The sequence below is a fragment of the Dermacentor silvarum genome, chromosome 3, assembly GCF_013339745.2.
Source record: "Dermacentor silvarum isolate Dsil-2018 chromosome 3, BIME_Dsil_1.4, whole genome shotgun sequence".
In the NCBI taxonomy this organism is placed as follows: Eukaryota; Metazoa; Arthropoda; class Arachnida; order Ixodida; family Ixodidae; genus Dermacentor; species Dermacentor silvarum.
Genome location: NC_051156.1, coordinates 81,823,831 through 81,850,617, shown reverse-complemented (window position 1 = coordinate 81,850,617; position 26,787 = coordinate 81,823,831). Strand labels below are relative to the sequence as shown.

General features: G+C 48.0%; 2 long non-coding RNA genes across 2 annotated transcripts in view; both read left to right on the top strand.

Annotated features, from left to right (window-relative positions):
* The first annotated feature begins 16,156 nt into the window (after positions 1–16,156).
* Positions 16,157–26,787, top strand: part of LOC125943857 (uncharacterized) — a 56,875-nt gene continuing 46,244 nt past the window's right edge. The window contains exon 1 of the long non-coding RNA XR_007465947.1: positions 16,157–16,231. This is a non-coding gene — a long non-coding RNA (uncharacterized LOC125943857). The remainder of the gene's footprint in view (positions 16,232–26,787) is intronic.
* LOC125943858 (uncharacterized) lies at positions 17,229–25,671 on the top strand. The gene is made up of 2 exons (XR_007465948.1): positions 17,229–17,330; positions 25,505–25,671. It is a non-coding gene; the product is annotated as an uncharacterized LOC125943858 (long non-coding RNA).

Here is a 26,787-nt window from a genome sequence, read left to right as displayed (position 1 = left end):
TAACCTTCTTTAGAGCGAATAGCTTCGTTTGCATCTTGTGTTCGTGTTCGTCTTTGGCAGGTCGCCCGGTGGATTGGCGATACAAAGGCACCGATGAAAAGATTGCGTACTCTCTCAAAACCATGTTACGGAGTGCGTTCGCCGGCGAACGACAGCATCATGGCTCTTTGGGACGTACGTGCTAATTCGCGTGAGCTTTATTGTGTGTAAAGGTTACGATGCGGCAGTGGAGCACGAGCAAAGAAAACGCGATATCGCCCGCTCGCTGACTGGCTCGTTTAGTTGTTCGAACGCTCCTTTAGTAGTTCGCTTGCTCGTTCGTTCAAATGTTAGTTCGTACGGTCACTAGGTGTCTGAGACGCACTTGCTGTAGAACACGAAGGCTGGTGCGTCCGTGTCCTCTACCAACCTTTGAGCTTCATAGCCAATACGCGCCGCGAATTCAAGTGGTAGGGACGGCACGGATTATTTATTGCTGAGGGATTACTGGAGGCCGGGATGTCGGCATTCGATCGCAAACGTGTTATTTACAGCCATTAACAACAAGATCTTGCGACACACGCTTGCCAAATGTAGCGCAGTCGATACATTTGGAGTCGTCATGGTACGGCGTTCGCGCTCGTTTAGATACTTAAAAAATGGTTATCAGAACGGGAAAAAGAAGCTGCCGTCTTTGAATTTATATATATATATATATATATATATATATATATATATAACCCTTCGTATAGAAATCCTACGCTGTGTACGAAGTTACTCTGAACTAGAACGCTTAAAGCGCACCACATTATGCTTACATTCACTCTACGAAAGGTCGTCTGCTATGCTCAAGCGTTGTAGGTGGCGCCACGGTTGAGGAGGGAGCGCGAAAGAGAGGAGAAACGAGGAGGAGTGAAGGCGGAGAAGGAGAGTGTCGATACTTTAAGAAGTTATAGGGACATTAAGCCACGTTACCCTCGCTCTCACTCTTGGAAGCATGTGTTATCTGCGCGTTCCTTGTCAAGCTCTCGCCTGTGTTCTAACTTCGCCTCGGTAATGTCTATAAAAGTAATGTATATATATAAAACACAAAAAATAGAACAAATTCGAAAGGGAAAACGTCGGCGGTAAAGAATTTAGATCCTCCAACTCCACGCTCAGATGCCGAGTGTCTTAACCACTGGGCTAAATCAGCTCCTCCTGTGTAGCTAGGCCTGTACACTTTGCTTTATCACATAATGATACTTCAACCGATATTTTCATTGCCACTCACGGCTTGATGAAAGCGGTGATGTCAAAATCACCGCGGTACACTCGGCAGCGTCCCCATTAGATTCTATGGTAGTGGAGCAAAGTAGCGTAATGTCACGGATCGAAGTGCAGATAGTGAACAGGCCTTGTGCTATGTAGGAGGCATTGGCCAAGCGTCTTAACACGCTCTCTTTCATCTGAGGAGCTCACAACTCGAAGTACCGCTCATCGGTGTTCAACTGGGCATCAATGCTTTCGCATTCACAACTCATGAAAAGCGCTTAGGTGTACTGGAAGTTTTTCTGCCACTAGTATTCGATCAATGATAATCAAAATATAGTTGCAATGCATTAAAAGACGTAATAAAATGATACATGTTAAGTTCAATTCGATTCTAAGAGGAGGAGGCTAAAACATATAAGAAATGAAATGGAAAGACACGATTGTCAAGACGTTCGGTTTTTCCTTACTTCCGTGTCGCGCCAGTGAGGGGACTTCTAAACCCAGTGAGGGGACTTCTCAACAGACGGGTTCTACGGCTGCCGTCGGCTACCCGGCCGGCCACACCAGCTGTTGCTGGTCACGTGGGTTGGAGCGGGACACAACAACCTCCCACTGGGCCTCTTCGATTTTTGGAGTTCGGGCAGCCCGCAGGTAGCCAGACGGTAGCCAGCTAGTTCCGGTCCTGATAGGAAGTCACGTGGGCTGGGATCCCAAGAAAACCCGAAGCTACCCGATGTTTGCAAAATCGTACGCCGGGAAGGCTCACGGCGGTATAAACGTCCACATGCTACCAACATGACAGTGACCTTCGAGGCCATCGCGCGGGGCGTAGTAGGCCCATTTGTGCGTTGCCAGCTTGAAAATATATGCTTGCATTGGGGAATACGTTCATTTTTGCGAGATATTGTGCGACTCGACACAGGACGCGCACTGGGCAGCTCACTTAACACAGCGCAACCAACGGCCTCCGACGTGTCCGATGTCAAGACGCGAAATCGCGCAAGCAATAGCTCGAGGATGCCTGCTCGCAGGAATTACGTCGGCCACCGAAGGCATTGATGAACTGGAGCTTTGTCATGATTTGGAAGGACACACAAATGCAGGATATCTGGTAGGTCTTATACACATACAATTTCGTGCCGATCCATGCTTATGTATGCTTTGATTTGAGAACGTTTGTTTCGGCTGATGGTGCTGCTCTTCTGCCCTTGTGCTATCGAACGAGCTGCGCCTGCGGTTGGCGCATAGAAATGCACGCCGCCTGCAACCAGCCAAAAGTTTCACACGAAAATTAGTATTGGTTGGGCAATAAGCTAATGTACATGTGGCCATTACTGAAAAGGTGCATTCCTTTAACATCAACGGCCTTTAATTTGAACACATCGGTTTCGAGGGACCACCCAAGCATACGACGGAGGGACGGAGCGTACAAGGGCTAGCTGCGACGCCTTCGCTAACTGTAGAGAAAGGAGATATCACCGTATACACGCGAGAGATGTCAAAAGCGATGCCAGCAGAGAAAGTTGGACCGAAAAGGCACACCCATGTGCGGGAATAAGCGTTTACAACTTCGCGGACTAGAACTTGCGCGGAATACGACTCAGATGATCTAGAGTGCGGCGCTCTGCGCACGGCCGGGAAGAAGCCTTCGCAAACTTGGCCTACAGCGCCTACATAGACAAAGGGACAGCAAGAATGACGAAAAGCAAGCGCTGACTTCCCACTGAAATTTTATTTCGGATAACATGCATATATAGCCAAGACACCTCGACAATGTATGCGCTGTAGGTCAAGCTTGCAATGGAATACCAACTAGCCCGTACCCAAATCCTGCTTTAGAAGCCATCACTGGACACACACACACACACACACACACACACACACACAAAAGAGAGATTCTTTGAGTGCATACATTTTGCATTTTCCTATGTCAAGTTTTCTTCGCAGTGATTTCATGCTGCGTCCTTATTTTACGGCTTCCCCAGTCTTTCCCACGTTAGAATTTCGAATATCTCTTAGTTTCCTCTTTTTGATCAGTTTTGAGAGTTCGGCTAATTCTATCTGATCTCTTGGTCATGTCGACCGCCGCGCAGTAATCGATGGTCCTGTCCTCATGTGCCCTATGCTCATAGACGTCGCCCTCAGACCAATCCTGGCTGCTTCCAGCCTTAACGTGCTTCCCCTCTGTGACTCGTCTTCATCCCCTGGCTGGCACCTTGTCCTATGTATGGGACTGACTTGTAATCATTGAGTGGCACATCATTAAGCAAAATTATTTTCAAAGTAGATTGATAGAGTTTCCAAAGTGCCTCATTATCGCGGACATCGTGAAAAGTCAAAGGTCTTATGTTTCGCTACAATATACTTACATCTTAGATGGCACAAAAAGAGAACTACTCACTATGTGAGCACTTGTGCTGATTAAAGATATTTGAAATGTATTGGGCATAATATACTGAACAGCATCCTCAGTATTGTGTAGTCATTATAGAAGTGATGCGGCCCTTCATACATAAAGTGCACTCCGAATAAATATTTGTATTTATAATGAAATTCAGCGGCTAGACTTGGTACATAGGGTTTGCGAGCTTTGAAAATAACAAATCATATGAAATCTCCGGCAGAACCACACTAAAATGCTTTTGCATGTGTTTTACTGCGAAAATGTTAGCCTCTCGGTGCTCAGCCTTTTACTTGTCCGTGTCCGTTAGCAGAATTGTGGGCCGATACCGGTGGCCTGCAGGGAGGGAGCAGTGGCTCGTACCCTGCTTAAGGCAGAGGTTTCAAGCACTTAGCAAAGTGAAGCAAAAAGCGCATACATTCTTTGGAATCACGCATACAATAAGAAGCACAAAACAAGCACCCTAACCCCATAATCGATGACAAGGCGTTCCTGATAGCAATGCGAAGCACGTAGCACACCCCGGATACGTTTCCCGGTAAAGATAACTGTTGCAAGGGGCCGATAACCGTAACGATAACTGTTGCAAGGTGCCGATAACTGTTAAGATAACTGTTGAAAAGTGCCGTCACCGGTGCCACGGCGACGGCACCTTGCGACGTGGGGAGTGACGTTTCCAGCCTTTCGTATATAAGAGAATCAGCCTAGCAACGGATTTCATTGTCGTTGTAGTACCGCTATGGGTGCGCAACTGATAGTTAGGACTCCCAAAGAGCAGCGTAAATACGACGCGGCGCAAAGGGAAAACAGACCGCAATATGACCAGCGGCAGGGTGCTGCTAAAATTACTATTGCTCCCATTAGTTTAAATTACCATTACTACAATTACTGTAAAGCAATAAAGCATTCCACACACCCTTCACCAGTGGCAGTGATGGTTTTCAACAGCTTCGCTGTACAGTCACTTTTGCAGGACCGGGTTGGCGAGCAAAGTTTTACAGCAGAGCCGTATATGTCTACCCTACCGTAGATTTTTCAAACGCGCCGCGGTGGCTCAGTTAACTAAGGCGTTGCGCTGCTGAGCACGAAGTTGCGAGATCGAATCCCGGCCGCGGCGGCCCCAATTTGATGGAGGCGAATTCCAAAACGCCCGTGTGGTTGCATTGTAGTGCACGCTAAAGAACCCCAGGTGGTCAAAATTAATCCGGAGCCCTCCACTACGGCGAGCCTCAAAATTAGAACTCGTTTTGGCACGTAAGACCCCAGAAAGAAGATCTTGAACGTCCGCGCTTCAAAACTCCCGCGCCCTCTATGAGAAGGTGTAGCAAGCTAGTAAGGGGGTTGGTGACACATGGCGTAACAAGAGGAAAGCTAGGAAACGGGCAGCGAGTAGCAGTGAAGATCGTGCCTGAGAGGCAGCCCGTAAGCGGTGGGCTCGACAGGAATACGGTTGCCGCGAAGCGGGGAATTCGGCGAAGAGACGCAGGTACCACGCTAGTAATTTGGACGAGCACAAGGGTGCATATGCAAAATTTCTGACGGACTTCCTGTACAGACATTTCGGATTCAGTTGTGTGGTGTGCGACAGACTGTGGTTCGACAACTATTTGATAGTGATTGGTAACGTTCGTGTTGTCGCAAAGCGTGAACGTGATGCGGTTTTGACCAACGTTACTAGAACCAACTCAGTTGCGCTGCTCCGCATATTGCCAGCGCAAGCATGTGCGCCACGCGTTGGTCGCGCGAAGTAACGGCGCTGCGGTCGAGTCCGGCTCCCGGATGGCCGCGTCTGCTGCTGCTGCAGCAGCGCGGCAGCTTGGCATTGCACACGCGTTCCCTCGTCTGCGTCGATTTATTAAGACGAAAGCCTTATGTGTCTCATCTTTCAGTCAACCTTCAACGTCCTCGAGCGAAAATCCTGTTGTCGAAGTGAAATCGTACACGATGACGACTCGGTGTATTAGTTCACTTACTACACCACCCCCGCATCGTGTCTTACCTATATACAAACGCTCACGCAACAATTCTGATGGTGCGCGGATCACCGTCGCCAACGTGGTAATTAAGATAAAGTTAATTAAGGCACTCGTACCCACGACCTTTGGTGTTAATTTGGGCGACGTAAATTAAGGCCCAGCTACTTAAGGTAGCGTCAATCAAGGCAGTCTAACCGGCAACCTTTGGTCGGAACAAAGTAAGAAGTAACGACGCATTCGAATGAGAATGTCAAGTAATTTAATTATTGTCTTTTAAGCGTGCAGGCTTCGCCTTCAGCCTCCTTGGCGTATGCGAAAGTGACTCAATTTTTGCTCCACTGAAAACCTATACTGCCTTCGTAATTAGAGTTCATGGTTTTCACTAAGAGTGACAGCTTCGCAAGCGCAGCACGAATATTAAGCGCTACGTGAAAGCTTTGATTTCAACAGCTATTAGCGGCGAGAAGTTGGAGTGGCGCCCTCTCGCGAGTGCCGTCACGGCCAGGACGCCGCTCGCTCCGGCTGACTCAGCTGCCGCGCGCGCTCGTTCGCTTCGTGCATGCTCGGTGTATGCGACGCGCCAGCCGTACTTCCTGAATGAGGTTTTGACTGCTTTCTGCTGTCAGGCATAAAGTGCAGTCTCTTTCTCGAAACTGCGTGAATCATGAAAATTTGCTGCTTGGATATTGAAGCTATATGGAGTTGCAGGGGTTACTGCTTTCGCAAAGCTGAGGTCCGCCGTGTCTGTTCATATAAAATGCGTAAAAACAATGTCTGCAAATTTAGTATGGAAAATTTTTATCGTATGACGCTTCGCTACAACCTTGACATCCCTTTAGTACTTAGTTATGGGAGACATTTCCTTTTACACGGAACAGCAATATTGGTATTTGGTGTCAACTTTATATATAAATCAGTATGTTAGAATAGGATACTGCCTGCGAAGCTTTCACCAAGCTTCTTATTGCTCTGTTGAGTTGTTCTACTCAAAGTGGGTACTGCAGTAATGCGTAAAAAGAAGAGTTAAGCGCGCATGTTTTACGAAAGTTTGCTGCTACTTTCACCTTTCTCCGAAAGAGCCACCCAGAAAAATAATTTTACATGGCTGTTAACACGACTGCGGTTCGTGTCTGTTAGGCAATCGCCCGAAAGAAAACTTTCATGGTTAAGATCAAGAGCCAAGCCATTACGTACGACGTGATGTTTGATAGAGGCTTGAAGCAGTCTTTATGACAATAGGCTAGACACGTCCCGCAATGGAATCTACCGACAATCATTATGACGTTATGACGAGGCGCGTATTGTTCGCGAAACCCTTCCGCTCACTACAACTTCGAATTGAAACCATGAAGGAGTCCTTTACAGCGCCAATTGGAATACCTATAACTTACTCAAGGCACCAGATTGCGGCTTCGCAAAAGGCAGCTTCGTCATCCATCATCTTCACGCAACTACCGTCTGCATGAGGCTGTCTCGAACCACAATTTTGTTAAATTATACGAACTGAGAACTATTCGCTGCGTCAGCCTATAAAAGACCTCGTATACCCTCCTCATAAAGATACCATACGCAAGGCTCATATGAATTCACGTCCTCTTCGGTCAACGCTGATATTTTCTGTCTCCTATATACCACTAAAGAATGAAGCTCCGGCTTCTTGCTGGCTGCAGCCATATGGTCTAAAAGGCATTTTTCGCCCCAATAGTTGCGCCGAGCAGCTGTGTCAGTTTCGCCAAGCAGATCGGTCAGAACACTTTCCTAAGCAACAAGCAGCGCTAAATTATTCAACTGAGAAGAGCGTGTATCACTGAAAAGAAAATAAATACTGGTCCACATGCCTTTCCTTATGCGACAAACAGCCTAAAGCCTCAATTAGCTTTACTTAAAATTACCGCCGCTTAAAATTAACCGGTTAAAACGCCATTATTTTACAAGCAGTTGAAAAAGCAAACGGTACTGGCAGGATCCATACTGATGTGTTGTTTATTCCTCGTGCTACTGCCGAACGTTTCTGGGAATAAATGCGGAAATTCGACAGTTTGCCAATGATCATGCTCAAGAGCAAACAATATTTAGCGGTTTAAAATCAAGCAAATGCTGTAGAAGTCATATACTATAGCCAGTGTTGGTGAAATGATTGTTGCACCGCGGCAAGTATGGTCACTTAGCTATATTGTTCTATCCTATGTTTTCGCGTTTATGCTATTGTTACCCACGTGAGCTGCCGCTGCAGAGCGTATTATTATTTTATTATTATTATTATTATTATTATTATTATTATTATTATTATTATTATTATTATTATTATTATTATTATTATTGGTTTGAAAACATATATATTTGACAGGAAAGGGAATATGTCTTGAACTGCGCTTGAAAAACGCACACCTCTCCGGACTGAACTCTGTTGGCCGGCACTGTAACGTTGCCTTTGAGAAATATATTGCTATCTAGCAAATAAGCTCTTTCAATAAATTGTACGAAGCAAGACATGACCAAAATATATTTGAGAGGACTGTCATCAGTGCACCAGCATAGGGAACAAGAGCGAACAAACGGAAACGTTGCAGAAGGCGCCCAGACGCAGCCCGAAATGTAGCAGACGACAAGCGCCAATCCTTGCCATGACGTCATGCGAGCGGCGCTCGCAGCGCCGCTTTTGTTCGTTCTCGGGGCGAATGCTTTACTACGAAGCTACTCCGACATCACTTGTGAGTGGATGTGTCGGCCACATAAGGCACTTCATAATTTATTATGCGGGAGGGGCATAAAAGTAGGATTGCTAATGAGGGAAGACAAAATTAGAAAACCACCAGATAGCGTGAAAATTCTTAAAAATGTATTGTTTATGTGGTCATCTGCAATTGGAGAGTTCCCTTACATCTATATACAGGTGTCCCAACTATAATGCACCATTAATTAAAAATATGTAACCACGGTCATTGGCAGAACCAAGGTAATTTTACCGTCGCTTGGAGATAATGAGATTGATTTTTTTGCATTCTGTTTTAAAACATAATTCATCTGAAATAAATATTCACCTTTTCAAATATCATTGGATTAAAAGTGCAAATCAGAAAACTGTAGAACAGCGTGAAATACTTCCGATACAGCTTTCTGTTGATGAATATATGTTACATTTAGTGTTTTTCCGAGTTTTAAAGAAGCCCGCGATTACACGCAAAATTGGCGCGTGACTGGCCGCTCCAGACAGTTTTCGTATATTCGTGGGCTTCTTTCGCGCTGCGAAAGACACTTTTATGTGGCACTTATTGAGCAACAGGAAGCTGTATCGGCAGTTGTAACGGCAAACAACATTACCTTGGTTCTGTTCAGCTACGTGGTATTTGGATATTTTTAAGTCTTGGTGCATGATAGTCGGGAGACCCTGTAGAAGCTTTGGACTTCCTTGGGGAAAGTTACCGTCGTATTGCGCGCTGGCCCACCCCCAAGTTTAATTGGGATCACCCCTACTATAAGCTTCCCCATGCATTTTCTATGGAGCCCTATGTATCCCTATGGGTATTCCCTCTGATCATTTTTTTTTAAATTGATCCTTATCTGTTTTACAGCTACCAATAATCTACATATACATTATAATTAATAAACATTTTAAGCTCGGAAATTACGCATATTTGCGCAGATACAAGGCATAACACTTCTCACTTGACGGACCTGTGGTACTCGCCACAGAATGTTTAGGCATTAAAAGTAGTGCTTAGCTGATGACTTGTAGCCACTTGTTTAACCTAAAGTCCCTATATAAGAAAATTACCGCCATCCTTTGATAAACGCCGCTTCTCTCTCTCCTGTATTTCCTATTGGACGATGATAGCGCGCGCTTTTCACTTTATATTTTCTTTTTTTCCGCCTCAGAGCCGTGTTGAAAGTCCTCTGCGCAGCCGCTGCCGCCGGCGGCGGCGGAGGCGCGCGCCCGGCCTGAAAACTTCAACGTGGCCTTTCTAGATGCGTCGCCGTCGACTTCGCTTTCGCAAGCAAAAAGTAAAGAAAAAAGCAAGCGCTTTAGGTGAGGAGGCGGCGGAGGAAAGAGTAGATGGCGGTACTTTTCTTATATAGGGACTTTAGTTTAACCCGGTTCAAAGCACGTCAGCATATCGCATGCTTGACACAAGCCAGACTTCACAGCTCCGCAGAACAGCGCGAGCCTCAAACCTCCGAACGAACTTCTACAGGACGCTACAAATTCGCACCACTATAACAACCACACGGGACGCAGCCGCAGCAAAGGCGCGCCACCGGAAGCGCTGCCGGTAGCGCGACTCGATCGCAGCGCCGTTAGTTCTCGCGACTGGCACAGAGCCTATGTTTTCAGCGGAGCTGTGAAACTGAGTTGGTTCTATTGACGTTGGTTTTGACAGCTACATCGCCAGGTGCTCGGTTTGGCTGCGCCGTGGCAGCGCTAATGGCCGTAGCGCGCATCGATCATTTGGTGTAGCAGGTGGCTGCTAACAAGGCACCTGCCACATTTCCGCGCCTAGGCAAAGAACCGAATAGGCAGTTTGTATGTTGCGTGCCCTTATATGGAGAGGCCGTGTGTAGTGTATACTGCCGAAGAACAGCTCCGCTGGTAGCCCACTATCACTGAGTAGAATGGCTGCGATTTTTTTCTAGGATATCGCTGATATATTCGTCGTACCACTATGATGGGCATTCCGTATCTGTTACTTAAGTCCCCCCATAGAAATTCTAAATATTACAGGACTTAAAAAGTGTAGAAATGCTTGTTATATCTATAGAAATTGATTGGAATGGAAAACAAATTGAATTAGTCAATTGGCTTCGTGCTCATTATTATATCTCCAGATCTTCAACATATGGTCTCTGAAACCATTATCGATGACAAGAAACTTTCATCACGTAAACAAAACTTCACGTAAGCACAACAAAAGGTTGCAGGATGCCGGCCGTTTCGTGCCATGCTGAAAGACCGCTGCCGGCGCGGCGCATACCGTCGTGCGCTCGAGCAGTTACGAACACGTGACGTCTGCTTATCGCTGCTGTGAATTCATCTATAGCAATCTGTTTCTCGGGTTTGTGTGCCTGAATCTAGCAGCGTGCATATCTTACCTGAAGTTCAACTTCTGTCGCGACTCGCTTCCCTTGCGAATGACACCGCGCGGAAACTTCCCGCTTATTTCTTGAACGGCGTACACGTACTTGGCGTTGCATAATTTCTTGCATTTACGCAGCGTGCCACCCTCAAAAAGTATTCGGCGCCCGATATTTGCTACAGGCCGTGGAACAACACAAGCGAAAGTGGCGCGTCCATATTGTAAACGTGCTTCCCGAAGCAGAAGCCCGAGCTCGGTACTACGCAGCCCAGGGCAGAGAGAGGGTGCTCTTTAGCACTATTTTCGCAGCGCCCCCTGGGCAAAGCAGGAGCTCTCTACGCATTTGGTGTCGCAGCTAAACGTCGCCTCCCCTCCCTCACTCCTATGCCCCCACGGCCTTTCGTACGACGGAAGACTTCACGTTTGCTCTCCACCGTGCGTTCGCTTTCCGTGAAAGCACGTGTCCCTCGTGCACTTTCACTCGCACATACAGCATACGGCGCGCGGCAACGAATTTGTCGCCGTTGGACTTTATACGGAACCTCACGGCGACAACGACGGCAGAATACGCTTGGAGTGTCCACATAATAGATATCGCAATAAAATAATACAACTGTACTAAACACGAACTGAAGGTGAACCAGCCAAACTAGATGTGATCGAGGCGCACTGCAGCTCTCACGGCACCACAATCAAATCAGTCTGCGGGAGACGTGCGCGGTTCCTCAGGGCACGTTCCCCAGATATTAATATTCGGCAGTTTCGAGATCGTGCTTGCTGGGGATACCAACCGCAAAGCGTCAAGCCTGTTCTCAATTACGTCTCTAGTCATTACAAATTAGCGAAGAGAGCGATTCCTTCTTGCGCCGTTTGTGCATCGTTAACAAAGTCTCGTCCACACGTCGTAGTGAACATGCTAAAAGCGCTGATAGACAGGCTTCGTTCGGTAGGAATTCTAATGTCTGTAACTTTATAAGTTTGCGTAAAGTCGTTGCAAATAGCAAAAAAGCGGGACCATCAAAAACCAGAAGGTCAGAAATAAAAAGAAAACAACAAAAGTTATCTCATAGTTGCCCAATATCTTTCATGGGTTGCAAAAATGTCGGGTCACGATACGGTGCCGAGGTATTCTGGTCATCCGAATGCAAGGTTGAACGCATTTGTAGGATGTCGTACAAGCGCCCCCTCAGCGGCACGCCAGAAAAAAGAAAGTGGACTTGCGCAGTTAATCATAGAAATTATTTTTGTGGATTGCTGCGTAGGGGTTGTATTTGGAATGCCATTCACATGGCGGCCCTAGTTATACAGGCCAAAGCAAACGCGGCATAAACATAAAGCAGAGGGAACACAAAATGTGGAAAGCTTGCACTAGTGGTGCAACGCTGGAGTAAACGATGGGACTGCTGATCGGCCTAGATTCTTCCAGGTGTTACCTAGACTTGGCTAAGTTTTGCTAGGAAATGCTAAGTGCTGCTACGCAAGGTATTCCGAATCGGTCAATCGACGCGCTTCAAGATAAGCTGCTTCTTTTTCGGGTGTCCGGGTCTTCTTTGGTTGTTCCATTTCAAGGCTACATGTAGTCGCCACAGAGTCAACGAGAATTCTGCCGGCGTCGTGGAGGCTCCGAGCGTAATCTCCCCGGTGACGTCACGGCCAAGCAGCGCCTTCACACTTGCCGGTGCGTGTCTGATCGAAACCTGCTGAGCCACCGCCAGGGGCGCCTGCTGCAGTCACGGACACCGCGCGCGTTCGGCGTGAACGCGCGGCAACGTGGACGGCATCGGCAGCAGTGTCGTCTCGCTTGTGCTGCTACAATTTCTCTCTCTCTCAGGCTCTCATTTGCTATTTCTCTCTCCCCCGCATAGCACGCGCCGCACGCATACTCTCCTTCCCTCTCCTTAACGTCCCATGTCAAGGCAACATGTGCACGGCGCGCAGAGGAGGCGAAGCACGCGCCCGCTCAGCGAGGTGATTGGTAGGCAACACACGGTGACGTCTTTACCTGAAGCCGTTTTTGTTCGCACTACGCGGTGCAACCAAGGGCCGAAACAGCTCCGCTGTTAAAATAAATTTGTGGATTGCTGCGTAGGGGGTGTATTTCGAATACCATTCACATGGCGGCCGTAGTTATATAGGCCAAATCAAGCGCCGCGTCAGCAAAAGCTTGGGGAAACAAAAAGACGACTTAACGAAAGAACCTTCAACCTAGGGCTGCATTGGAACGACTGCGGCTGTAAGCCGCAGTGTAAACAGGAAATTGTGCTGAATCGCGATCACCATCGGAGAACGCTGGGAAATGCTGAGGCCTATTATATTGCTACACGCGTGTGGTATTTGGTTGTTTGAACGATGCGCGCGGGCGCCATCACTCGAGAAAAGTAGAGGAACTCGGAGCTGGGCTCACGCTGTGAGTCTAACCGGTCAGCGCGGCAACAGCTGTTGTAAATACAACCTGTAAATAGTTGGTTGTCTTACTGACTGGTCCTTCGCGTAACATTTCGCGTAACGCGTAAATTTGCTCGCGTAACGAGCAAATTGAAGTCGTCGTCCGCGATGCCTTTTAGGATATGGCCCACCTTGTCAACCTCGGTCATGTGCTCGTCGACTTTCCGGCAAAGCGCGAGCACTTCCTGTATGTAGGAGACATACGATTCTGTCGACGACTGGACACGGGAAGCAAGCTCTTGTCGCGCAGCCTGTTGGCGACCTGACGGGTTGCCAAATAGGTCGCGAAGCCTCTTTGAAAGTGTCCCAGCTGGATATCTCAACCTCATGGGTGCGAAACCAGACACGCGGTGTCCCGTCTAGATAAAATAGCACATTGGCAAGTATGATGGTAGGGTCCCAGTGGTGGCTTCGGCTAACACGCTCATATATGCTGAGCCAGACATCGACGTCAACGCCATTTTGGGCGGAGAATGTTCCAGGATCGCGGAGACTAGGAACCGTAACGTACGTTGTGGTTGGCACCGCAGGTGTAGGTGGCGACGAGGTGTTTCCATCGGAAGCAATGGCTGAGAAGACGACGGTGCGGCCGCTTCGGAGCGCCGTGGCGAGGACGGGGAACGTTCCACCTCCACCAGAATGTTACGCGAAGGACCAGTCAGTAAGACAACCAAGTATTTACAGGTTGTATTTACAACAGCGGTTGCAGCGCTGAACGGTTAGACTCACAGCGCGAGCCCAGCTCCTTTTTCCTCTTCTTTTCTCGAGTGATGGCGCCCGCGCGCATCGTTCAAACAACCAAATATCACACGCGTGTAGCAATATTAAAAAAAATATAGTGACAGATACGGTGAGTCAACCATCACGGGCTTTACGCGATAAGGATTTCGCGCTTTTGAACATATGTGCACCCTAAATTAGCCTGCTCTTCAATCTATCGAAAATTATTGCCATGCTTGAGTATTTACAAGTTTTTTACTACTGGTTCATTCACCTACTCAGATGACTCGTGCCTCTGATACAGTGTTTAATTAACCTATCACCTTGTGTATATATTTGTGTGTTCTTGACCAATTAGTCTAGTTGGAAATTAGCGCTCCTGTTCGTCTTTCGCTCCCTAAGCCTTCATTATTTTTCTTATCTTTCCGCGCTTCAGTATTTCGCGCTGGAAAACTCAGGCAATGAGCTTGGTGCGCAGGGAATTGCACTTCTGGGCTTGAGGTCGCCCGTTAAATTTCTGTCGTGACGGTAAGATTTTGATGTGAGCGAAATTCAATTGCGCTCGTGTGTTTAGATTTAGGTGCACGCTAATGAGACTTAGCTGGTGAAAACTAACCCAGATAGCACCAATGCCACAGGTCTCATAATCAAATCCTACTTTTGGCACGTAAAAGGCAAGAATGTATTTAATTTAACTCTCATGCCCCACCGTTACATTCTCTCCTCCGGAAGGACGCATGCGCCGTGAATGTAGAGGAGGTCTGCGCATGAGGGGAAGTCATGGGATACTTCGTGTAATAGCGCGGCATTCGGGCGTCCAGTGACTTGAAAAACGTTGTGTTATCACTTACGTCAGCCGAGTCGGCATGCGGCAGCTGCCCTTGCGCCGTTTGCCACCTTTTCCTCTTTCCCACCTCCTCCTCCCCCCCTTTTCTATATATTTCCGAGACGACAATAAAACGTCGCATTATGTCTGGAAACGCTGTCTGATTTCCTTCCGGATGTACGGACTTTCCCAGCGGCTCGGTAACACGTTGTTTATCATTAAAATTTTTATCCATTGACGCTGTGTTGTGTCCTAATTTGGGCAGTCCGAATATAACTGAATTACTAAGTGCGCTAGTACTGTGGTCTCGCACAACGGCGATGTATACAAAGTCCCAACAACTTGGCTTCCGCCTCCGTGTGCCCGGAACAACAAGTGAGCATGTTCCTTGCATCCAGCGCAGCACATTTGTATGTTTCCTCCAATCGCGACACTAGACCGCCAGAGCAAGCGTCCGAGGTTTTCCTTCAATACTATGGGGCAATCCTATGAGGAAAGGCATGCACGAATGTGATTGCGCCTTTGTGCGTTAAAAAACAAACACGTATAAGTTTTAAGGCATTGTATTCTTCGGACTGGTTGTGAGTGCCTCAAATGCGCTCTCAAGTTTTCTCTTGCCACAGAGCAGAAATAATGAAAGTTCGAAAATTAATACTCATCAGCAGTGGTCCCCTCGATCAATCCTTAAAAATATAGTTATGAAAAGTCATAAAAAGCTAATTATTTCATTGTTGTGTGAAAAGATGGGTGTATAATGCAGCAGGTATATTGGCGGTCGCATACAGTTTTTGGAGAAGTGTAAGTAGTGATGGATCAGTCTGCAGGCTATGCAAATGAAGAAGTCCACATTCACCACGGAGTCTTGCACTGCTAAAATTAATAATAGGGAAATAGAAAAGAGAAAAGGTGAGGAATTATTACATAGTAAATTAAGAAATCAATAAGAAAATCTCTTCGAGTGCCTCCTCGACTTGAACTTGAAAAATATATTATACCGTTCAAACTTTGACATTATTATTGCCTGGGTCGAGAGCAAAGCAGCTATGACAATTTCCTAGCCCATTTAGGTTGCTCGCACGCCGTAGTGGATGTCTACGGATAATTTGACCCTACTGGTGATTATTATTGTGCGCAGCACGATGCAGACGGGCGCCTTCACGGGCGTTTGTATTACTGCAATATGCGAAGACAAATGCTGTATTCTGATCCGAAATAATTTTAGTGGTTGCTTTAAACATCAGCAAATAATAGCTATTCAGTCTAAGTTTATTCGTAAAACGTCATCGCATGCTATATTAGTCAATAAAAATTTGAATTTGATATGCTGCTTTAAATGTCAGCGCAAGGAAGTGTGGCCTAGTGCACTGTCACGTGCCTAATGACGTACGCACAAGCCCACACCTTCAGTCATCCAGATGGCTGCGACGTGACGTGTGCAATGATACAAGCACTAGGCTTATATATAGTCAGCCAGAACCGTGGAGCCGCCGTGTCGTTCGGGAAGGGCCCTCGTCTTGCGCCCAGGAGGCTCGGTTTCGATTCCCACCCAGACCGAAACGTATGAAATTTCCTTTTCAAAGTCATTGATTTACTTTGTTTATACAAACGTCCCTATGATATTTGACGCCAATCCGAACATTTTTAACATGTTTTTACTCTTTGTGCCTTCGGCCATTTTTGGTACCATCTTTTGGTTACGCCGACTATACGACGAATTTTCGCATAATGGGGCACATAATGCTTTCGCATTAAAAGCAACGTATAGTAATGTGCACCGTAACATTGCGGTAAGTCCAGGTTGGCCCTCTACCTCAGATGAGTAGTGAACATTCTTCCAGCATATGACATGTATTCGGTTTGCATAGGCGATGATTCAGTTATTAAGTTGCTCTAACTATGCACAAACAAACGAAAGGTTTCCCTTGTGTTCATTTACGCCGTGCCTGATTGTTGTTCTAAATACGTCAATAAAATATCACTCTCCGTGTTCCCGTCCACGAGCAGAGTGCAAAACTGATTGGACAAGTATGACACGTATTTTGTCAAATGAATGTTCTGGCACACTGAGATGGTTTGAATATGGAATATTTGGTAGCGCGTGGCCGTGAGCTCTGTTGTTATATAGAGGGAGTCTGAGCGCGGCCTCAGTCTGGCCTATATACTTGCAGTCGCAGACATCACAATTAGAGATGGGTCGCTCAGGAGCGAGCCGGAGCTTGTGAGCGGCTCTTTTTAAAGAGCGAGTGAGCGGTGGTTCAGTAAAAATGAGCGGCGGTTCTCTTGGAGAAAGGGAGCCGGTTCTCTCGCGTTCAGAGAGCCGTGCCGATGCGTTCCGACAGAGCCGTGTCTTCTGCTGGGTGCGACTTCCGCGCCATCTATTAGCGGTACGAGAAAGCAACTGCCCTCCCACCCTTCCTCGCAAGAGTCGCCTTCACCCCCTCGCCTTCGGCTGAAGAACGAAATAACCGCCGATCACCACGGGGCCGCCATTGCTGCGACCCGGTCGCAGCAAACAAAAGGTGCCCAAAACGTTTGCTGCCAGCCATGACGTCACGTCCGCTATAACCCATGATGTCACGTCCGTTTATTTTCACGGCGGCTGCTTTTCGGGGCCGGTCGCGTTGTGAAGCGGTCCGTATTCCGTGCCTTCTTACAGAGTAAGTAATCCATTTTTCCACTCTATATGCATGTAATAAAAGGTTGGGGCTGTCAGCTGCTTGATGTGTTGCCGTTAATTATCTTGCGCGCATATTTTGCCTCGTGGCCGCGTCAAATTGCAGCCGGCCCGTGGAATGTACTGTGGCATCCCATATAAAGCTATAAAGCTGATCCTCCGTCAGGATCGTTAGTACGTGTACAGAACCATCCAGTAGTGTGGTTCAGTGAATGATGCGTGAAAAAACGAGGACGCAAGAAAATCCTGGCATGGTGAGCTGTTCCGCCAGATCGTGTTGAATCGCGTTTTTGCGCGAGATGGTCGAACAGCTTTGCTACTGCTTTTCTACAGCTTTGCTGCATTTCATTTAATCATCACCTGCATTCTTTTTAATAAGACAAATGGCATTACTGCGCGAAAGAGCGTCTCGGAAGTTTCCCAACAACAGCCAATGCCGCCGTGCCTGTTGCATGCAAGCTTACCAGCTACACGCTGTCCTGATGCAGTTGGAACGATTATGGCGCAGTATCAGCCTGCTACTGCGGGCTGCAGGATCACGATGACAATACAATTAAAATAACTAAAGAAATTATGCAGTAAGTGTGGTGTTCAAACGTTGCCAAGCGTGATAAGCGGACCTGCCTCGTAAGATGCGTTGAATGAATCGGCTTTCTAAAGCCAGCTTCGCCACAGTAGACGTGTTACGCGGTGAAGCTTACCCAAAATTATTGCAGTGAAGCATACCAAAACTGAAAAGGGGCCGCTATCACGGGACATGTATATGTTCCTTAACTATGTACGCGCGCACTCGCCTTCGCCCATCACATTACGCGCGCCCAGGAGCGTAATAAGTGTATTGGCAGGTGTACTCACATATATGAAAACTGCCAAGAAAAGCTGGTTAAGGCAAGCTCTCTTGTCGAAACGTTTGCACCAGCCTGTTCGACCACTGTTATATCACCGCAGTTCTGTATTGCGGTGAAGCATACCGATAGTGGGTAGGGGTCACGCGAATCGGGAGTGTAGGGTTTCAGCCAGCGACGAACCCTACCAGTCTCAACGTTCTAGTCACAAAAAAGCACATTTTTGCGCCAGGATGACGTTTCGACAACTTTTGTTGGCTGTTGGTGATGACACAACTCTTTTACAGATAACATTCTCTAAGCCTTTTGAAATGACAAGGAGCACTGACCTCGGCCGATAATTTGACATGTCATTTCTGTCCCATGATTTAAACAGTGCAGTCAGCTTCGCCTGTTGCATTTTTGTAGGGTAAACGCCAGTAGACAAGCAAACATTGAATACGTGGGTGAAAACAGGCACTTTGCTTTGTTGTGTACCTGTCATATTGCTATTAAATTTTCCTTTCCTTTTAAAGTGCTTACGTACATCACATCGCAAGGAGTCACTGTGTAATTAGTGGCCTTGTCATGTTAAAAAACCAGGCTCTACTCAAGAGAGGTTGGGGTTAAGTACCTGTGAAATTTTTTTAGAGGGGTAGTTTTCTGAGAAGAAATCAGATTCCAGAAACAGACCTGTGGTATCCTGGGTTTGAGTATTTAACAGTGGAAAGGATACAAAATACATTATATTTCTTGTCTGAAACCAACAAGTAAGTGAAATATGTAAATATTGTAAGCACATTTCACGTACTTCATCGTTCTCATTTGTATATAGCCATCATCATCTCTGTTTCTCTTCTTCTTCGTGTTTGAGCCTCGGCCGTGCCGGTGGAATAAACGGGTCTGCCAGTGCTGCCTGTCCTGGTCGTCTTCCGTCTTTCAATATATTAAATAGCATCCATGGAGCAACTGCAAGCTGCGCACACCTAGACCTAAAACGCGCTTCTCTTGCTCCAGTTCATGCAGGCTGTCAGCTGCTTTGTTGAAGCCTCTAGTACATTCGCAGTGGTGCAGTAATTTTTGTCTGCATTTTGCTCAAGTGTGCCCTAGACATAATTGAGTAATTTGCAGTTGCAACTGGACTGCAGCCTCAGCTTGGGAGACCAGTGGTAGGGCACATATTGTAAAACTAAGCTACACATAGCATTACCAGTTTGAACAGAGACCTGTTTATATATTGTCACCCAGCTAGTATAGCTAGAATAGTTGGCCAGCAGCAGATAGGCAAAAAAAAAAACGCGTCAGCCTTTAATAATGGCTGGACCTCGGAGAGCGCGCGCGCAACCACGAACTTCGTCGTTCTTGCCTCAAGGGGCCAGCGTCACCACGTGCCAACTTATTTCGCGTCATTGCTCCCATCTCAAAAGCGACCGACCCGGTCGCTTCAAGGGCATGGGGCGAGCAATATGGGCAAGAGTGCCAACATGGAAAGAAAAAAAAACATACAGGAATGTACACAATGCTGAAGCGGTTTGTGAGGGTTGCTTATCCCTCGCGTGCGTAGTACGGCTTCATCCGTACTACGTGGACGACTTCAGCACGGGGACGGCGTCGGTTCGAACTAGGATCAGAGCTTTGAGGCACCACCTCATAGTTCACATCACTGAGGCGGCGTACAACTTCGTAGGGGCCGAAATAGGGGCGCAACAATTTCTCCGAAAGCCCACGGTGTCGGATAGGTGTCCACACCCACACGCGGTCGCCTGGTGAGTACTGGACGTTCCGTCGGGTCCGGTTGTAACGGCAGGCGTCGGTATTCTGCTGGGTGCGGATGCGATTCCGAAAAAGCTGGCGAGCTTCCTCTGCTTTCTCGACGAACTCTTCAGTGGTGTCATTCCTTGTGGTTCCGTGGTCTACCGGGAGCATGGCGTCTAAGGGGGTTGTAACGCGACGTCCGTAAACGAGCTCGAATGGTGTAAACTCGGTGGTCTCCTGCACAGCGGTATTGTAAACAAACGTCACGTATGGCAAAATTGCATCCCATGTCTTGTGTTCCACATCAATGTACATGGATAGCATGTCGGCCAATGTTCTGTTCAGGCGCTCTGTTAAGCCGTTAGTCTGGGGATGATAGGCTGTGGTCCTTCGGTGGTCAGTATGCGTCAGCGTGAGGACTTGTTGCAACAACTCCGCTGTAAACGCTGCACCGCGATCAGTAATGAGCACAGCGGGTGCACCGTGACGAAGCACGATGTTGTGGACGAAGAAGCTGGCGACTTCAGCAGCAGTTCCCCGCGGCACAGCTTTTGTCTCCGCATAGCGAGTTAAATAATCGGTTGCCACGATTATCCACTTGTTTTGCAAGGAAGACGTGGGGAACGGACCAAGAAGGTCCATTCCGACTTGCTGGAACGGCGCCGGAGGCGGATCCACAGGCTGAAGGAGGCCGGCAGGCTTGACGGGTGGGACTTTACGCCTCTGACAGTCACGGCAGGTTCGCACATTGCGCTGAACCGACGAAAATAGGTGTGGCCAATAGTATTTCTGCCGTATGCGCGCTAATGTCCTCGCGAAGCCTAAGTGGCCGGCACAGGGATCGTCGTGACACGCCTGTAAAACTTCCTCGCGCAGCGCCGTCGGAACGACGAGAAGGAACGTTTCTTGGCTGTTCTCGAAATTTTTCTTGTACAGCACATCGTTCCGCAGGCAGTACGATGTCAATCCTCGTGAAAGTGGGCGTGGGACAACAACGTCAGCTCCCTCGAGATATCGGATGACTGGAAGCAGTTCAGAGTCTGCACGTTGGTAGTCAGCCATGCGCACCACGTCGACGACACCAAGAAACGGCAAATCTAGCTCCAAGTCGGAGGATGTCAAGGGAATAGGAGAACGTGACAAGCAGTCAGCGTCGCTATGCTTACGGCCCGATCTGTAGACAACAGTCATGTCGTATTCCTGGAGGCGGAGGCTCCAACGAGCGAGGCGACCTGACGGGTCTCGTAGATTGGCAAGCCAGCAGAGCGAATGGTGGTCACTGATCGCTCGAAATGGCCGGCCGTATAAGTAAGGTCGGAACTTGCTGATGTCCCACACGACTGCTAAACATTCTTTTTCGGTGGTTGAATAATTAGCTTTTGCTTTTGTGAGAGTACGGCTCGCGTACGCAATTACACGTTCTGCGCCGTCTTGCCATTGAACCAGAATAGCCCCGAGTCCTACGTTGCTTGCGTCTGTGTGAATTTCAGTTGCCGCGGTGTCATCAAAATGCGCCAGCACTGGAGCGGATTGAAGGCGTTTGCGCAATTCGGTGAAGGCCTGCTCTTGGTCTTCCGTCCATGCAAAGGGCACATCTTGTCACGTCAGTCTCGTGAGAGGTTCTGCAATCCTCGAGAAGCCTTCAACGAAACGGCGGTAGTAAGCGCAGAGGCCCAGGAACCGCTGAACAGCCTTCTTGTCTTTAGGGTGAGGAAACGCTGCAACGGCAGCGAGCTTTTCTGGGTCTGGTCGTACTCCTTGGGAGCTGACCACGTGGCCTAAGAACTTGAGTTCCCGGAAGCCAAAGTAACATTTTTCAGGCTTGATGGTGAGGTTTGCCTTGTGTATTGCGGTAAGGACACTTCGTAGTCGAGTGAGATGTTCATCGAACGTGCTGGAAAACACAACAACGTCGTCAAGGTACACTAGACACGTCTGCCACTTTAATCCGACGAGTACAGTGTCCATCATTCGTTGAAACGTAGCAGGAGCCGAACAGAGACCGAAAGGCAGGACTTTAAATTCGTATAGCCCGTCGGGAGTCACGAAGGCGGTTTTTTCACGGTCACGCTCGTCCACTTCGATTTGCCAGTACCCTGACTTTAGGTCTAACGAAGTAAAGAACTCAGCATGACGCAGACGGTCCAAAGCGTCATCGATCCGTGGCAGGGGGTAAACGTCGCGTTTGGTGACTCGGTTAAGCCGTCTGTAGTCAACGCAGAAGCGGAGCGTGTTGTCTTTCTTTTTTACTAGTACGACAGGCGACGCCCACGGACTTGTCGATGGCTGGATGACGTCATCATTGAGCATTTCTTCAACTTGACGCTTAATCGCCTCCCGCTCCATAGGTGACACGCGGTATGGGTGCTGACGAACAGGCCGCGCCGACTCCTCTGTAACTATCCGGTGTTGCGTAATGGAGGTGCGCTGGACTTTAAATTCTGTGGAAAAACAGCCAGAGAATTCTGTCACTAGGCCCAGTAGCTGATCCTTCTGTGCATCTGCTAAGTCAGCGTTAATGTGGACGCGGGTACTCAGGCTGGCGTGAGTTGTTGCATCCGGTGAAGTAACTTGTAACGTGCCGACGTCGGAGAAGTCAGCAATGTCGTTCAGGAAGGCCACAGCTGTACCTTGAGGGACGTGCTGATACTCATGGCTGAAGTTTGTCAACAAAACTTGCGAGCACTTATTTTGTATTCGAACAAGGCCCCGGGCGATGCAGATGTGTCTTTCGAGCAACAGCGGGATATTTGCCTCGGCAATACCCTCATAGTCGTCGAATGCGTCGCAGGTTACGAGGGTCAATACGCTGCTCCTTGGCGGCACCGTGATGTTCTCGTCGACAATCCTCAAGGCGTTGACATACGTGTCGTCAGTGCTGCTCCCTGCTAAGGCCTGCGCCGTTGAAAACGTTACCAGGGACTTCTGTAAGTTTAAGTTTATCACGGCTCCATTAGCCTGCAGAAAGTCCATTCCCAGAATTAGGTCCCTCGAACAGCTAGGGAGGATAACGAAATCTCCGAGGTACGTAAACCGACGAATGCTCACTCGCGCTGTGCATCTTCCTACCGGGGTTAGCAGATGGCCTCCTGCAGTGCGAATCTGCGACCCAGTCCACTCGGTAGAAACTTTCTTCAGCTTGCAGGCAAGGTCCATGCTCATAACTGAGGTGTCTGCTCCAGTGTCGATTAACGCTGTTATTTCTTCGTCGTCTACGGTGACGGGAATGTTCGACGTTATTACCTCTCGTATGGTGTTTGACTGCGTCTGTACGTCTGCGTCGTTCTGTTTTCGTCGTTGTCGTCGTAGTGGAGGATCTTGCGCACAGTCGACGTCAGCGGCCTCACCTCCGGAGGTCGCTTAACTCAGTTTTCCCGAGCCGCCGGGCTAGGCGAGCGGCGTCTGAGAGCGCCGCGAGAGAAGGCTTGGCTTGGTGATGGTGACCTGTAACGAGCAGGAGACGACGAACGGGGCTCGTGCCATCGTTGATCACCATTGCGACGATTCGCGACGAAACTCTCTATTTCCGGCGGCCGCTCACCAGGTCGTGGACGAGGTGCATTTGGGGCGAATCCTCGGAGCCCCACATGACGATAAGGACACATTCTGTAGATGTGCCCGGCTTCGCCACAATGGTAACAAAGGGGCTTGTAGTCTGCGGTGCGCCAGACGTCGCTCTTCCTAGTTCTTGCTTCGGCGATGTGCGGTGTGCTGCGAGGCCTGAAGCTAACGTCCAATTGCTGAGCGGGGTGTACCATGCTATACGCACTTGAGGGTGGCGGACAGCGTACTGCTTCTGCGTAACTCATTTCAGGACGCCGTCTCTGCTGTGGTTCCTCGTACTGTTCAGGAACATGGACGGCCTGTCGGACCTCGGCGCGCACCATTTCCGCAATCGAAAGTTGTCCCACAGAGGCAGCGGTCGTCTGCATCTTCTGCAGTTCCTCCTTGATGACAGCCCTGATGAGTTCGCGCAAGGCGCCGACGTCGTTGCCGAGGGTAACGGCAGAGAGCTCCCTTGAAATCGCGGCGTCGCGGTTGTATTGCCTGGCCCGTTGTTGAAGGGCCTTTTCCATGGTGGTGGCTTCGTCGTGGAACTCTGCCACTGTCGTCGGCGGATTTCGAATGAGGCCAGCAAAGATTTTCTCTTTGACGCCGCGCATTAGGTGGCGCACCTTCTTTGCTTCCGTCATAGAGGCGTCCGCACGTCTGAAGAGCCGATTCATGTCTTCTACGTACGCCGTCACTCGCTCATTCGGGCCTTGGATTCTCGATTCCATTGCTAACTCCGCACTCTTCTTCCTGTCCGCCCTGGCGAAAGCATTGAGGAACTGCCGACGAAATTCTTCCCATGACGTCAGTGTCGCCTCGTGGTTCTCAAACCATATTTTAGCGGAATCTTCAAGAGCGAAGTACACGTATCGAAGCTTACGCTCGTGGGTCCAGTCGTTGACGTTGGCGACCCGGTCAAAATGGTCAAGCCAGTCGTCGGCGTCCTCTGAAGCACTCCCGTGGAAATGATTCGGCATCCGGATCTGATTCACGACCACGTGCGATGCTGCAGTAGCGGCAGGAGGTGGTTGGTTCGTCATTCTACTTCGTTTGGGTAGCAGACCGTGCTGTGGCTGGAGTCCCTGGAGACGTCGGCTGGTACGTACGTGCACAGGGGTAAGCTCGGCCGAACTACTCGCCGGGCTTTGGTCTGGGGTACGCTCCGGAGATCTTAACATCGACCGTACCCAGCACTTCCACCAGAAATGTCACCCAGCTAGTATAGCTAGAATAGTTGGCCAGCAGCAGATAGGCAAAAAAAAACACATCAGCCTTTAATAATGGCTGGACCTCGGAGAGCGCGCGCGCAACCACGAACTTCGTCGTTCTCGCCTCAAGGGGCCAGTGTCACCACGTGCCAACTTATTTCGCGTCAATATGTGTCGTCTTTAGCATCTAGATTTTTTACCATGAATTCAGAAAAATCTCCAGCACATCGAGTCCCTAGATTTGAAATGCTGTATAAGTTGTCTTCTTGTTCATTGCGGTTGCGCTTAACTTTTGTCCAAATAGGAGAGCACTTCTGCATAGCACATCAAGGACCATTCTTATTAACATGGCTTCCTTTTATTTATCTTACCTACAATCAAGAGCACACGTATATAGCACATGAATGTGCTGTGCTTGAACTTGACTTACATTGCCATGTTTAGTAGCACAGTGCTCATAGTTGGTGTTGTTTCATTCAAGCTAAGCATTACTACAACCTTTAACTGTAGGTATTATGGTGTGAGAGCAGAGAAATGGATATGCAAAGACAGTTGGGCACGTTAAGACATCTTTTTGTGTGTGAAAAGGTGAAAGATACACAAAATAGGATAGAACACGTGCACTTTCATCTTTTCTCACAACAACAACAAGAAAAAAAAAACGTCGGAGGAATAAGGTTCCTTCACTGTGCCATAGAAACTATATGTTTGCTCTCAAATGTAATTCTGATTCGTTGGATTTGTTCTTGTGCTGTTTTTCTTGAGTGTGCCTTACTTTTTACACGTCAACGTTTCAAACTCGTTTTTATTTTTGACAGACTGAACATCCCACGTCTTGGTTTGACTTCCTGGTACAGGATACTTGCAGTTGGCATGGAGTGGTGAAGCAGCATGGTGTACTTTTATTAAAAGCACAGATTTAACCACTATAGAAGCAGTTCATCAAAAAAACATGTGTGCTGAAAATAAAGTGTTCCTACCCACATTCCTCAGTGTCTAATTATGCTTGTATCCCTGTGTTCTCTTCAGCAAAACCACTTATATGGAGAATTGATTGTGATAAATGCTTGTGAGAGTTTACAGGAAGAGCTTTGGACCCTTTTTACTGGTGCACAGGTAAAATGTGCACATGCTGTAAAGTTCAAACACCAGGTGGAGTAGCCAGCACCAATGCTTGATGTGGCATTTGTCGGGCTTGTGTGTCGGCGCATTTTCCATACAACAATATACTCTAGGACAGCATGCTAGCACTACAAAGCACCCATCTTTTATGTTAGGTATAAATTACTACAAGCTCTTTAAAGATGGTCACAAGAGAAATGCTGGCTTTAATTCAAAACTAAAGGTGAAGGAAGCTGTGCAAATGTATTCAGAAATGCAATCTGTGCCGTTTACTCAGTTCAGGTAACGTCCAAACGTGCCATAAGGCCTTGATAGCTGAAACCTGAGTAACAACTGGTAATGCAATTAAAGAATCTTGCTACACCTCTAAAGATGAGGCAGTGAAATGAAATTAGTGTCACAATTCCTTTTTGTTAGGACTTCGTTTGGGTTGAATATACTGATTGTAACAACACAAAGTGGAGGGGGTTATGCACGTTAGAGAAATGCTAGTCTATTTTTATATTCCACCTTCTCTACATTCAAAGTGCAGTAAAGTTACCATGGAAAGCTACAGTGAAGCCATTGGTTGAGTCTGTATGGTGGCAATCACCAACCTAACTGCTTGGGTTTATAGTGCCTTACTTGTACATACCTATTTAAGCGTTGAGCTATTTGAACATTGATTAAGGTAACCAACATATGAACAAGTAGTTTACTGAGTAAATTACATGGGGAAGGGCAGAAAGATAGGACAGAGCACAGGGGGTGTATTCTGCAAGTGTCAACCAAATGGACATAACCATTTCAACTGCTGCTTAAGTTCTGATTGGCTGGGCTGGGGCACACGTGAGAGGGAGACAGGTGCCCCAGTCAATCAACGTTTCAGCAACAGATGAAATGGATGTGTCCACTAGATGAATACTTTCAGAACCCCCCCCCCCCCCCCCGCAGTTCTGTCTGTGACCAACATGCCTGGTATGGCACCCTTGCTTTCAAT